The following is a 12,405-nucleotide window of genomic DNA, read 5'->3' on the forward strand; positions in this document are numbered from 1 at the left end:
TCAGAATCTCAAATGATTCCTCTATTTCCTTTAGCCAGGCTCTTGCCTCGACTAGGTCAACCTGTTCCTTGGAACTCTGAGAGCTTAGAGACTTAAAGGTCCTGAAAGAATTTCCCATCGCATTATTTCCTCAAGGTGGTGGTTGAGGATAATAGTCTAAGTTCTGTCTAGACAGGTCCATAAATTGCCGTATAGGAGTACCGTCTCGGGTCTCCTTTCCTTACTCGACTTTCTGTTTCCTTAGTATGAAATGTTTCAACCTTCTCCCATAATCGGGGTTATCTTATACATTAAAAACCTTGTCTTCCACTCTATTATGTTATGGGTTCTTTCTTTCTTGATGGCAACCTCCCTGACTATCATATTCTGGGTTTGCCCTAAATCCTATTCCTCAAACTATGGCTCTCATCTAAGTTCTCATCCTTAAGCTCTTGAACTTTTCGAACCCAAATTCTATAGGAATACCTCATTATTCCCTTATCATCTTTCTCGGTATTAATCTCATATTTATTTTTTGGCTCTCTGCCTTCATTCATCACCTTTTTCTGGCACAATATGCTCTTTTCCAATAATTCGGTCTCTATTGCAATCTCAAACAGCTTTTCTGTACCGGCTCCGGTTACCTTCACTACTATTTCCATTTTCTCAAAATCTCTTATCACTCTCCCAAAGACATTATCATCTTGAGTCTCTCTTTTTTACTAAGGGCATCAGCCACCACATTGGCTTTCCCCGAATGATAAAGAATCTCCCACTCATAATTCTTGATTAGCTCTAACCGCCTTCTCTGGCGTATGTTGAGCTCTTTCTACGGGAAAATGTACTAGAGTACTTATGGCTTAGGTAAATCTCGCACTCCTCTCCATACAAATATTGCCTCCAATTTTTAGGGCAAAACTATTGCCACGAGCCCAAGCTCATGGGTGGGGATATCGGATTTTATATTCCCTTAATTGTCTTGACGCAGAAGCGATTATTTTGCTGTGCTATATAAGAAGCACCCTAATTCCTTATGCGAAGCGTCACTTACAAATCACAAAATCTCCTTTTTCCATCCGGCAACCCCAACATAGGGGCCGTCACCAACCTTTGCTTCAGTTCTTAAAAGTTGTTCTCGCATTTCTCTGTCTATTCGAACTTCTCAGTCTTATGAGTAAGCCGCGTTAAAGGGGCTACTATCTTTACAAACTTGAACGAACCTCCGGTAGTGACCGACCAATCCTACCTCTGGTAGTCGACCTAACCATGGTCATCAATTCATCAGTGGTCCTTTATTCATTCTTGTCAGGATCCTCCATGGGATCTTCCTCAGCAACTATCCCTTCTAGGACAACATCCTCAACCGCTACATCCTCAATATCAACATCATCCGGTCCTGCATTAGGACACTCTATCGGATCCACAATCCGATCTCCAATTAGTAATAAACATCATCGCGCTGTTGCTCCTCAACCTTAGGGTTCGGAGTCCCGCTACCATCTACGATAACGAACTACGCTTCTATCACGATATTTATAAGGGTTCCCATAAGGGTTTTAACTGTCAGTGCTACGTTAGGTAGCCCGACTATGAACTTGGCAAGAGTTCTTATTATCTTAGTGAACTTATTATCTTAACGTCACATCATCTCTGAGGTTTATAACGCTTAGCTCTGATACCACTTCTGTAACACCCCCAAATCCGGGGTCGGGGATCCGGGTTGTCACGAGTTCCATTTCCCTTAATAACACCCAATCTTAATACACAATCAATTACTCTGTACTGTGACCCTATAATAAACACACGCACCACAAGTTATAGTCTCAGAGATGAATATCCAAAAATAATCACAAGTCGTTTTATTCCACAATTATATGTCAATACACCTTAAAAAGGTTTCTGAATAGATTTACATTTCTTTGCCATTATTACAATTGATAAAGATACATAAGTCTGGTACATCAAAAGTTGAAAGCCTAGCCTATTGGTAGTTCCTACCTCAGCTACAGCGACATCAATGCCTATAGGAAACTGCGGAACGTTTCCTAATCGCTTGCGAATCGGGAGCTTAGTCCTGTTCATCTTTTCTATCTGTTGTTGTGTGATAAAAGAAGAAAGCAAGGGTGAGCAGCAAGCCCACCAAAATAATATGTATAATGATTAATAATATATGAGCCTTCTCATAGTACTCATGAAAGTCTTGGTCAAAAGAAATGAACCAAGTTGATATCTTAATGCGATGAAGTCGCAAAATATTCAGTATATATATACACATATACTTTTCAAAATCTTGGAAGTTCTCTTCCATGCATAATACACACAGAGTTCCAGTGTATAACTGTATAAAAATATCGTTGCAAGGTGATCTCATATATCTAACCTTGTCTCAACATTTTTCTGAAAATCTTTGTCATGCATAAGATAATCATTTACTAGATATAACTTTAAAAGATGAAGTTACAAGATACTCCAATATACTTATATCTTTTCAAAATACTACTTGAACTACCACCGTTCAAGTTATAATTAGTTTCAAAAGTTCATCACACTGATGAGACTACAAGATAAGACTTGTATAGATTCAATCTTTGAAATATTTTGAAGGAAATGAAATTATGATATACTTCATTAAGTCCCGATATATATATACACCTATATATATACATACGTTTCCTGAAAACCTCTGTCATGTAAAGTATGAACAGAATTGCAATATCCAATAAATTTGGAAAGGAAAGAATTTTGGCATAAACCTGATATCTTGCTGATCAGGCAAAGATACCAATAAGTAACCTTTTCTACTAGTAGATGGATGAATTCCCCACTGGTCATCACCCTGGTCGCAATAGGACCTTATGTTGGACTGCCACTCAGCCACTTACACATTTGATGGACTCCCACTGAGCCACTTACACTTTCATGGACGCCCACTGAGCCCATGTTGCTTATGCCGACTCAATAGATGGACTTACTTCCCGAACCTAGGGTAAGTAATCAATTCATTTATCAAAATAGCAACCTCATTGCGAATATAAAATACACCAAAGAGCCGGATCCCTCAGGTTATGAGCGAGTATTTAAATCCCCTTTAAAAGGAAGATCTTAAATATAAAAATGAGTTTTGGGATCCGCTCTAACCTTTAAAAATCATTTTGAAGACTCGAAAACACTTTAAAGAGTGTTTGGAGTAATGCTGATTTAATGAAGTAAATCAGTCCCAATATATTTAGAAAATGTCTGAATATTATTATTTAAATTATATTCTCATAAAGATAATCCTTATAAAAATAATCGAAGTAGAAGTATTAAAACTTATACTTGAAATGGATATTAAATAACCAAAGATATACTTATATGAAAGTACTATCTTTATTTGAATAATCGAAAATAAGTTTGATTATTGACACCTTATTCTTTAATAAAATAAAGAATATATTTCAGTAATAAGCGGAGTCATAATACTTCGAATGAATATTATAAATAATATTCATAAAATAAAGGAGTCATACATCCTCGAATGAATATCCAAGTAATATTCAATAATAATATAAAGGAGTCATAAGCCCTCGAATAATATTCGAAATAATATTCAATAAATAATATAAGGTGAGTCATAAGCCCTCGTATGAATATTCAAATAATATTCAAATAATAAAATAAAAGGAGTCATAAGTCCTCGAATGAATATTCAAAATAATATTCATTTAATAAAATAAAGAAGTCATAAGCCCTCGGATGAATATTCGAATTAATATTCAATTAAGTAAAATAAAGGTATCGAATAAACCTTATTCGATCAATAGTTTAAAAAACTATATCCATATATATATATAAATATATATATATATAATATACTCGGGAACATCGACTCCCGATTTAGAAATATGTTCACCTTTTATCCCCTATACTAAGGGTATACGCAACTACTTGCTTATTTCTAGCATAGGTATTATGCAACTATAAGCATTGAAATCAACAGATAGATAATCAGATTACGAAACAGACATGCATATATACCATATCAGCATGCTCCAATATATCGCAAAATTTGCTAATAACAATCATGCACTATCACAAGATAATGCATATACATATATTTACATCACAACAACAGTATATCAGGTAGAAAACTTGCCTGAGCGACTGGGGGTTACGAATGGCTCGGGACGAGTCTGGTAACCTATAAACAACAAGTAAGTTGGAATTAAACCAAAGTCACTTGTAAATCTATACTCTAACCAACTCAGACTCTAATGATCGTTTTGCGCTTACTGATTCTCTTAAGTCACTCGAGTACCCTCGGCTCCACCATTTTTAATAAATTAACCATTACGAGTTTTAAAGCGATTCCTTCGCGAGTGTCTTACGAACTGCCTAAAACTCTTACCATAATTGTTTCATACATTAATTAACCCTTTTTGGTCTTTAACCTATGTTTCAAAGTAAGGTGAGGGGAAATATTTCGTTCGCGAAACGCCGTTACTTGAAACGGTCGTTTCTCCTAAACCGTGCATCGGAATCGAACGAACTACATATCAAAACGAAGCTCGTAACACGAGCTATCTAGACATGGCAATGGTCATAATCTAGCAGTGGGTTCTCGGGTCTTAATGTTATGCACAAAAACAGTCTAAAGAAAACCGGATGTTACGACGACTATGTTTACGTGATTTCCCAAATTTAAACCATTCAAAACCAACCACAATTCAACCCCAAATCAATCATACAACCAACATCCCTCCAAACCACATCATAACAGCCCCAACAAATCCACATTAACCATTTATACTTATTCCCCACATGAACTAAAAGCTTTACTTAGGTTCTTTAACTAATTATCAAGATTTACAACTCCAACAATACCACAAAACCAACTAATCTCTACAACTCAACCAAACTTCAAACAATCAAGCATCATGCTTCACATATAATATATCAAACATATTCATTCCTAATTACTCAAAACTAAAGCTAGGGTTTGTAGTTTATACCTTCCTTGGAGAGTGGAGAATCAAGAGAATGGCTTGAAATCACCCTTAAAGTCCTTATCCAAGCTTAATCTAAACAAAACTTCAAGAACACAAATTTTAGTTCTTGAAAAACACTACTCACCATCTTCTTCCATGATTTATAGAAAAAGATTGGCTTGGAATTAGAAGCTTAAACTTATAGGAAGTATGTAACTATCCATGGGGAAGCTTAGATTAATACCTTGCTAAATAGTAAGTGGTGGAGCTTGGATCTTCATTTTTTAAGAAAGAAGCCGAGAGCATGATGTAGAAGAAAGAGAGATTTTTGTGTTTTGCTTTGTTTTGCTTTGGGTTGGTTGTAGTTTTGTTTTGTTTTTGGTTAATTACCAATTTAACCTTGATTTCTGTGTGGTTAATAACCATCCACATCTCCTTCCTCCTTATGTCATGCTTGTGTCATGCTATGATGTCATCTTTCCCTCCTTGTCCTCTTCTCATTGGTTGGGTGACATCATCCTCTCTAATCCCTTTGATTAACTTCCTAATTGTTTGCCTAATGACTGCTGATCTGTTATACGGTTCGCTTAACTTTCGTTTTTGTTTATCGTTTGAGGGATCATACCCGGGATCTTATTACTTAGGTTCTCTTAACCTTTCTCAATATATTATATTCCTTTTATGATCCTCTCTTATAATCCTTTAATTTAAATCCTTTTTATCATGTTACCTTATACTCAATTCTTTCCGTATCTAGTGGATTTCCGGGAAAAACCAAAGTGTTCGGAATTGGATTCTGACGAGCTTTACATACACTCATATACCATATAGAGTACTAATAAAATCTCAGAATATCCATAAAAGAACCCCTACCTAGTGTGGCATGAAAAGTTTTCTCATTCAGCAAAAACACTATTCATAAGTGTTTCAAAATTTTTCCAAAAATTGGGGTTATTACACTAGCATCTTCTTCATCAATTATTTCTTCATCCATGATTGGCACATACACCTTTACAAGTTCATCAATTTTTTCTTTGCTCTTGGATCTTGGATCTACCTCCACTTGTGATTTGGCTTTGGTTGCTTTAGAATTTGTCCTCTCCTTAATCACAATACCCTTAGGTTTTGGAAGTTTCTTTTCAGCAACAGAAGCTTTAGACTTAGAGTTAACATTTTCTGCTTTAAGTCTAGCTTCTTCTTCCTTTAGACTTTCAAAGTCCAATCCTGGATTTTCTTTGAGAAATAATCTCTTTGAAATTTCTTCATCAAGCTCCAGATGTCCAGTAGAACTTATCCTTTTACCAGTATCAGAACTTATTCTTCTCCCAGCATCAGAACTTGTTCTTTGTGTAGAAATTTTAGTTGTCCTTGATGAAGAACCTTTACCTTGACCATGACCTCTGCCCTTTTCAGAGTTTCCCTGGTCATCATTTCCATCATCCTTACCCTTCAGTGGTTGAATATATTTGCATTTGGACTTAATCACTTTATCCCCCTTTTTGGCATCAACAGGTAAAAGAAGAGAGACAAGCAATTCCACTGAGGATTGAATCTCATTGAGCTGAGTTTGCTGAGAAGCTTGATTCTTTAGAATTTCAGAAATTTGATCTTGTTGCTTCTCCTGAGTCTTTTCAATATACCCAATTCGGTCAAATGTTGGCTTGAAAAATCTATTCTTTTCCAATTTTATTCACCTTGTCATGAGTTATTGATTGTTGACCTTGAAGGTGCCTTGTACTCAATGCAGTAACTCTCAGCTGTGCCTTGAAATCATCATTTAACAGCATTTCATCAGCTTTGGCCAGGTGCTCAGCAATAATTTTTTCAGTAGGAACAAAACTAACTGTGTTCCATTCCTTAGTCCACTCCTTTCCTCTAGGAGTTTCACTCTAAGGTACTGGTGCATCCTCTCTAACAAACTTCTTGATCAAATCATATTTGTTAACTGTTTGTTGAGGTGCATGTCCTGAAGGACCAGCTACATCAGCATCTACATTTGTAGCAGCTTCACCAGCAATTTCAGCATTGTCAGCATCAGAACTTACAGAGCCTGCAGTATCAGCATCCTCTGATAAAATAACAGTATGTGAGGCTATAGAGGCTTCAACATCATCCTCTAAATTCTGATCTACAACTAAGTTCTGATCAACATCCAAATTTTGATGCCCACCTAAAATCTGATCTTCATCATCTAGATTCAGAACTGGTGTTGATGGAATATCTGCATTGAAATCAGCATCCAAAAGTGGTGTTGTTGGTGGAGTGAGTTGAGTTGGTGGAGCTTCCAAGTACAGAACCTCAGGGACAATCAAGTTATGAATATCAATTTCAACACTTGTACCTGGGTCTTCAACATGTACTGGATTAATGATAGGAGACACAAGAGGTGTAGACACTTGCTCTGGAATATTCTCTTGCTCTTGAATAGAAGACTTTGGAGCTTGAGTAAAGTCTGATTCAACTGTGGGAAGTAATTCAATGACTATAGGTTCTGTTGGGATCAAAGATTCCTGACCCCCTTCCTTAGCTGCTGCTTCCATAATTTCTTCAGAGTGTGATGATACACTTACAGCCCTTCTGGCTCTTTGCTTTTTAAGTCTCTTTGCAGAATTAGAGACTTTGGGAGCTTCATAATCAGAATTTAGCTTTCTAAGCCTTTTGAGGGGCCTAGAACTTCCAGTTTCAATATCTTTCTGAGAAGAGATCTTCCCAGGTTCTGATATTGGAACCTGTTCCTCATTATCTGACTCATCTCTCAGAACTATCCTCCTTCTTTTCTATTGAGACTGAGGTACTATCTTAGTCCTCTTGGGTTTTGAAGATGAAGGCTTCACAGGATGTGCTGAAGGTTGAGGTTGAGATGACTGTGTTGGTTTGTAATATGTCCTGATGAAGGGTTGAGTTGGTTGAGGTTGAGAAGTTTGAGGTTGGTGAGAGATGATATGTTTTGATGGCTGTTGTGTTGGCTGTGATGTGTTGGTAGGTTGGACATCAGGGTAAACAGATGTGTATGTTTGTAGATCAGCATTTACCAAGATTTGTTTTACTGACTGAGGAATCTGTAAGGGTCTCAGCGCTTGTTTCTTATTATCAGCATTTAACAAATCATTAAAAACCCTTTTTGCAAGCTTAAAGGGTGAAATTAAATCACTGGCAGGTTGGGGTTCATCAGCACAATAGAAAGTATATATAAGCTGACAGAATCTAGCAAAGTATACTACATTCCTATCATGTGTCATCCTATCCCCTATGAAACCTAGCACAATAATTGCAAAATCAAAATGAATTTGATGAATAAGGGCATACCCGATTTGCTGACTCATGATGGGAATAGCATCAAAGTTGGAGCACTTATTGGCAAATGCCTTGGTGATACAATCAAAGAAAAAGCTCCATCCCATTCTGATATTTGATCTTTTCAGTTGACCCAACTTTCCCAAACTTTCTCATAGCCAGACTGACCATAAGCTGCTGTAAGACAGGATCCTCCACTTTTGAGAATGTGCAAACTTCAGGTAAGTGGAGAGCTTTAGGAACTGCTCCAAGAGTAACCACATGCTCGACATCTCCTGATGTAAAAACAATGTTTAGAGTACCAGTAGCACCACCATCATCAAAAAGCCCAGTTCGCTAAAATATCAGCACTTGTTTGCTTGAAATCATTTGAGGTTGGGTCAAAGCATACTCAATCTCACTATTGGCTAACAAATCTTGCACAAAGTGCAGAGCTAATGGAGCTTCAGCCTTATTCAAGATTGCATCATAGTTATTTGGTACAAACTTGGCTCCATCAATAATTAAATCCTTGCGCACCATGAGAAATAAGTGAGAAATTAGTTTGCCTGAAAGGTGTTTGATGAAATGTCTGTATAGAAAACCCTCAGACAATATGAGAGAGAATAAGAAAAAAGAGATAGTGTGAGTAGAATAAAAATGAAAATAAAAGATTTGAAAATAAGTAATGATTACATTGCACGTTTAGTTTTTTTTAAAAAAACTGTTCCCACTAAACAAATGATTATTACTGCTTTATCTCACATAAACCAATATTCTGAGAAAATATGACAGTTAAAGTAATAACCAAAAATAAACCAAGTAAATAAATACTGCCACGTCAGCATCAGAACTTGATTATTATCAGAATTTAAAAGTCATCAGAATATGGCTCCTTAACTCGAAAAGTGAATGTTTATTTCTGTAATTCTTCACACAAATACTGATATGAGTACATCAGAACCTAATCATCAGAACTTCCATCCGAACTTATCCTCAGAATTTATGCAACTGACATTTAGACTGTTCATCTAAAACAACATTTATCACCACAGTAATTTTCATCATTCATATGGAGTGTAAGTGTGTGCATTAAGCTAAATATCAGACAAAGAGTAAAGTCTGATTCACTTCAGTACATCTTAGAAATAAGGCATAACTAAGAACTTTGCTCAAAATCTGTCATTATTCTGCAGTTTACTATAGAATGAGTTCATGCATGAGTCCACCTCAACTGATTTGTCCTCATTTTATGCATCTTTTGAAATTTCTTTTTACAGTGGCTTCTCAGTGTAAGTGAGTCACGACTGTTTATCAAAATTTATGTTGTTATCAGAGTATTTCTCCAATAATCAGAGAATGTGAAAAGTCACCAAGAAAATTTTATTTTGCTTTTCTAATGCATATTACTTAATACCAGCAATGCACTTGGGTCTTCCCTTCCTCTAGATCTCAAAGGAGTACCTGATATTTTTTTTCTTTTCTTTTTCTGTTTCTTTTGATAAGTGAGGCTTATCAGCACTTAGTACATTCATAAGATTTACAAACATCAGAACTTAACAGATAAGAAGCACTATTCTAGTTTTTGACTTAGTAATAAGATACACAAAGTAAACATAACTAAGCTCAGTATCAGAATTTTCTAGTGTTAAAAGATTTCCACATAAACAATTACTTTATACATGGGATCATTAGTATGTTAAAGACTACTAGGTCAGTATCTAGCACAGTTATCCTCATTGGATTGAATAGTCACAGAAACATTCATATCACTATCAGAGTTTAGAAATTCACATCAGACAACAATCAATACTTAGAAAATTTCAATTTAAGCACATAATACCCAAAGATAGTAATATCTGTAAATACTAATCATAAAGTTTGATGTATCAGAACATAAACTAAGCAGATTTAGAGAAAGAACCTGAAACCATTCCAAGTTCCTTTACCAATCTTGTAAAAGTAGCTTCACATAGTGGTTTTGTGAAGATATCTGCTAGTTGTTGATCTGTTGGAACAAAATGCAATTCTACTGTACCTTTCATCACATGCTCCCTTATGAAATGGTACCTAATGCTGATGTGCTTTGTCATTGAGTATTGAACTGGATTACCTGTCATAGCAATAGCTGTGGCGCCCTCCAAACTCGGGTCAGAAGTTTGGGGTCCACAACACATACAAAATATATAATTCTGTAAAAGAGATATTATTTATAATGACCCTGCTTCACAAAACCACGGATCGCAACAGGTTAAAGTATGAAAACAAGCCACAACCTTAACTTTTATTACAACGTACCAAATTTCCCTTTAATTTAACTTACAACTGATAATAAAAGTATTCTTATAATTTTACTATCTCACTACCGCCACAAGTTTCTGCTAGCTCAATCCAACTCAATCTGGAATCCTAGCTCGTACATTGAACTGGGAAACCTCGCTATCAACCGTATCCCTTTTAACTGTAGAATACATAAAAAAAATTCGCAAGAGTGAGCTAACTAGCTCAGCAAGTCATAATAATGATAACTGAGGTTAAATAATGATCAAGTGAAATGATTCAGATGAATCAAGTTTCTTTTTAACTAATCATTAGAATTGGATATTCATTTTTAAGTTTTAAAACCAAGGTTAGGCTGCTGATCAGTCACGCACTAACCCCAAGCAAAGCACACAACACTGCTCTAATTACTGGATCCAAGGCACACATTGGCCTAATTCGACCACGAATCTGATCTGACCACGAATCTGGTCCACATAAAGAAAACTATCCAATTCTAAAACAATTCAATATAATAAACAATGTATTTCAATAAGCAAGATCATAATTAACATTGATAAAGCATTGGCATAAAAGCGTAATGCGATTTATGAGTATCATCAGGGTATATCAAGGTATGTATGGGAAATGGTTTTCAGCCTGCAAAAGGATCAGGTATTAGACATATAATGGTTTTTCAAGGTATAGTTCTTTGATGTTTTAAATAACGGTTGGAGTATAAAAGTTTATGTTGTTTTCGAACAATTTTGTTTCAGAACAATTTTGTTTCAGTGTTTGGTGTTTGGTAGTTATGCATTTGGGAAGTGGTATTATAGTTGTGTGATTTGGTATCTGAGGATCAAGAAAGGATGGTTTACAAGGATAAAGCTTACGGCTCAAGATCAAGAAAATCAGGGTTCAAGGTTTGATAGTTTAAAGCACTTGCAATATAAAACATGAGTTATTTTGAATAATAGCGACATGTTATGAAAGAGTTTGAAAACATTGGTAATATATCTTGAAGAAAAGTTCAGAAATACTTGCCTTACAAGGATTTATAACTATTACTGATCAATTCTGGACCAACTCTGCCGCTTAGGCTTTTACGTCCAACCACTATATCACTCTGGATTCAACCTCAATACTTAAATCCCTTGATTGAGATCTTACTAAGCTTTTCGATTCACCACCAACTATCTTTCGTCCAATTCCAATTCTCGGGCATTCCAACTAAAACCTACAATATCGAAACATCCTAACTTAGACATTCGATTATGCTTGACATATCCTCGCTAACAATCTACCCAAACGTTAACAAAATCCGACTCGTAACATACTTCATATAATAATACACGTATCACTTAGGGTTCACGTTCACGAAAATCGGTTCAGTGTTCGTTTTCAGAAAATATCTATACTCTTTATTTTACAAAATTAAGGTTATCGATTTAGAAAAATATTTCATCCCGTCATACAATCAAGTTTCGTATAAAACACGCACATATATATAGTTTCTCGACGTCCCGATGTTCATCGGATACGTTTCTGTATTTACATAATTCAGCTTCCCGGAAATCGGGCAGCGTCTCCTTTGTTTATCGGACTACCCGTCGAACATCAGTCGATGTCAATTCAATAACAATTATCCAATTCGCAACAACCACAATCTCAACCATCCGTTCAATCCAACAATCAATCCAATCACAATTCGTTAACTAAATTACGTACTCGACTTTAATGTAAAAAAAATCAAATTCTTGTTTCAAAGATAATTTTACGAATTAATTTATTTATTTAAAAATATTAGGACTCAGATATTCATCATCATCGTCCACCGTCGGCTCGCCGAGGCTCATCGCTGACGGCGGTAAATTTCATGGGTTTCCGTTTATGACGGACATCCTGCGCGAATCCCACCGATTAAACT

The sequence above is a fragment of the Apium graveolens genome, chromosome 4, assembly GCF_009905375.1.
Source record: "Apium graveolens cultivar Ventura chromosome 4, ASM990537v1, whole genome shotgun sequence".
NCBI lineage: Eukaryota > Viridiplantae > Streptophyta > Magnoliopsida > Apiales > Apiaceae > Apium > Apium graveolens.